A 3,232-nucleotide genomic window follows, 5' to 3' on the forward strand; every position below is an offset into this window, starting at 1 on the left:
TGACTTCTTCTGTTCTTTTTGTTTTTGTTTGTTTTTCAGTATCAGCAGCTGGTTCAGCATGTAACACTGATCGTTGACCTGAGTATAGTCAGAAACATGACTTTACGCGGGGGCGTGCCCTTTGACTGCTTTAATAAAACATACATGAACATGAGGAACATTCAGGTGATGTGTTGGCTGGCTGCGTGCAGCTGAAACTCATTTCCAGGTCCACTTATATTACAGTTATTCATTCATTTTAAAACCACTTCTTGAATTCGTGGTCATGACGATGCTCTAGCCTATCCCAGCTCACAGAAAGGTTCATATTTCTGCCCCATTAAAAACACTCAAATCGACCTGAGCAGTAAGATTATTTGCACTATGTTTAACCAGTATTATTTATTTATAACAAGTATAGCAAAATTGCTTATCACGTGCTGTCTTTTTCTAATATTTGTTAAATGTCTTCATGTTTTGCTTAAGTCTGAAGAATCCTGCATAAGATTTTTCCTCAAAAAGATTTTTACTTTTTAGGGACAAAAGTTGATTTAAACAGAAATTCAAACATTCTTAATACAAATATCCTTTTCATTTGGGATGTGGGGCACAAACAGGGAACAGTGTCCACTGCAATAAAGAAAGCTTCCCTTTTTATTGAGCAACTCTGCTGCTGATCAAAGTAAATACTCGCAAGTATTCATGAAGCACATTTATTCATCTCTTAAACGAGACTTACTGACCCAAACAAATATGGCAGCAAGGAAAGCAACAGCTCCCCACCCTGAGTTTTATTCAGAACAAATAAAGATGCTTAAGTTGGAAGAAATTGTATTTCATAGAATTCTAAAAGTCTGAACCATTTAGGTTATTTGCAGTCTAAATGGACACAATGGTTTTACGGTCAAAAGGGCGAGAATCTGGGAGCGCAGAGAATGATGAGGACGCCAGTTCTCACTAAATCATTTTGAGCGACAGATGTGTTTTAAAAGAGTTAACAAAGCAAAATCTCTAAAATGAATAAACGTACCTTCAGTCTGTTTGACTCCCGAGTGGATTTCCTGCTTCTCTCCCGTGTAATATGTACTCCCGGAGCCATTTTCCTGCTGGGTGCACTGGTGCGGTTTCTCCTGTGAACAAACGAGGCATCGATCGATAAATGGCTAACAATCACCAACTCTGTAAACACATTGTGTCCTGAAGGTTTTGTGTGTTTTCCAATAGATTTAAACCAAAAGTTTCATCACGACTTTCTCAACAGCTTTTCACATACTTTTGCCTTTCTGTCTCCTCCCTGCATGAGACACCCACACAGACACAGAGAGTGACACCATTACTCAGTGACAGTGTCTGGATTTGATATAGGAATGCTAACAGCAGACAGGATGTTCTTGAGTGTGATTATACATAATTACAGAGCTGATGCAGCAGCTGTGCATGGCCGTCTGCTTTAAAGTGGCCGTAATGACATCTGTGGCATAGTATATTGTTTTTAAACAACCATATTCGCCATCTGGAGGAGGACATTTTCTTTAAGGTATGAGTGTTGGACTGCTGCTTCTTCTCTCTGGACCTCTGAGCTGTATTATGACTACTTGTAAACACTTTTGTTGCTCACTGTAAATAATAATAAAGGCAGTTGTGAACAGGACAGATTATTTAATACAACCCCGATTCCAAAAAAGGACAGCGTGCAAATGCAATTCGTAAATCTTAAACTCATTTTATTTATTGTTATTTTATTTATTTATTTATTTTTTAAAAAGAGGAGCTTTAACAATATATTTAGTTGAATTATTAGTTGTTTATAGGTTTCAGTTGTAGTAAAATACTTTTTTGTGAGTATGCCACACACATTTTGATTTCAGGCATGAAGCAAGCAGCAATTTCCTGTCACAGACTCTATAAAAGATGGATGTACCTTCCAGGTCTCAGAAGTGGGGCCTGGGTAGCCCCAGTCTGGGGGAGCTAACTTGGTCCATGTTTTAATTTTCTTCATAGAAGTCTTTTGGTTCGCTCTTGGGAGACCCCAAAAATGATCCCTGACAACATAGCTCCTGGGATAACTAGGACACACAAAGGCCTCCAGGACGATAATCTGGCAATTCATGGAGTGGTCTCCTTGGTTTTAGGCGTTTCAGGTAGGAGGCCCCGGGGCAGTAGGACACACTGGAGAGATGACATCTCTTGGCTGGTTTGGGAAAGCCTCAGGAAAACATGTCGAGTGGTGTCCAGGGAGAGGGAAGTGTGGACTTCTCTGCTTAGGCTGTATAAATAATTATTTAAATAATTATTTTAGCTGATTAGTTCCATTCCTGTTCATTGAGAAACAGCTTGAGAGTCGCCACTGCTGCTCTCCCGGCTGAACTGCAGCCAATTTTCTGTGCAACAGGATTAGGAAGCAGAATTCATTAGCCTCTTGCTCACTTCCAGCAATGCAACACAAAAAAACCCATAAAGGAAAACCTGATGATATATTTTACATTTCCACTGCTGCACTAAAACGCAAGAGATGTTTTTCCTTTCTATTCAAGGTCGCAAGAAAGTCTGACAGATGGATTGGAAAGTACAAAGATTTTGATCATTTGCACAGCCACGAATATCCTGCCCAACTTTTTTAAAAGCTGCACTTTTACCAGGACTTTACCACGCTTCAGTAACCGCTTGAGAAATCCTCCAGCAAATAATTCCCACCCCCCCCTTTTTCCTAATTGTTTCTTTCCTTCAAGGCAGCTGTTGCATCATTTGAAAAAACAAACCTAATGAGGTGCTGAGTCACAGGCAGATGAACTTATTTAGGGAAATATCCAACAGGAAGCAACGGTAACTTTAAATCTATCAAACGCCTCAAAAAGCTTCTACATTTTCAAAGTGACAAGCTAGAAAAATAAACTAGAAAAATAAAGGATACAGTTAAATATGGAGACACTCAGCGTTGTCCAACGATAGTTTGGCTGTTACATCCATCTGTTAATGACTAACTTTCAGGCGTGCTGCTCATTCAGCTTAAAGCTGCGTATACCACCATTCAGCTGTGGCCTGGAGTTAGACACCTGTGGTCTATAGCTAATCAGGACGCAGAACACAATGCACTCAAAATTGCATTAAAAAAAAAAAAAAAATCTGTGAAACAGTGAGGCTGCGAAAGGTGAACTGCATTATACCGAGGGACCACTGTATATGTATCTGTAAATATATTCAGTAAATATATGCTGTAAGTCCAATGGAGTGAGTTCATTGTCAAAGTTTATAT

Source organism: Copadichromis virginalis, linkage group LG18 (genome assembly GCF_057382275.1).
Source record: "Copadichromis virginalis isolate Kocher_CV1m ecotype Utaka linkage group LG18, C_Virginalis_male_GT1.1, whole genome shotgun sequence".
Lineage (NCBI taxonomy): Eukaryota > Metazoa > Chordata > Actinopteri > Cichliformes > Cichlidae > Copadichromis > Copadichromis virginalis.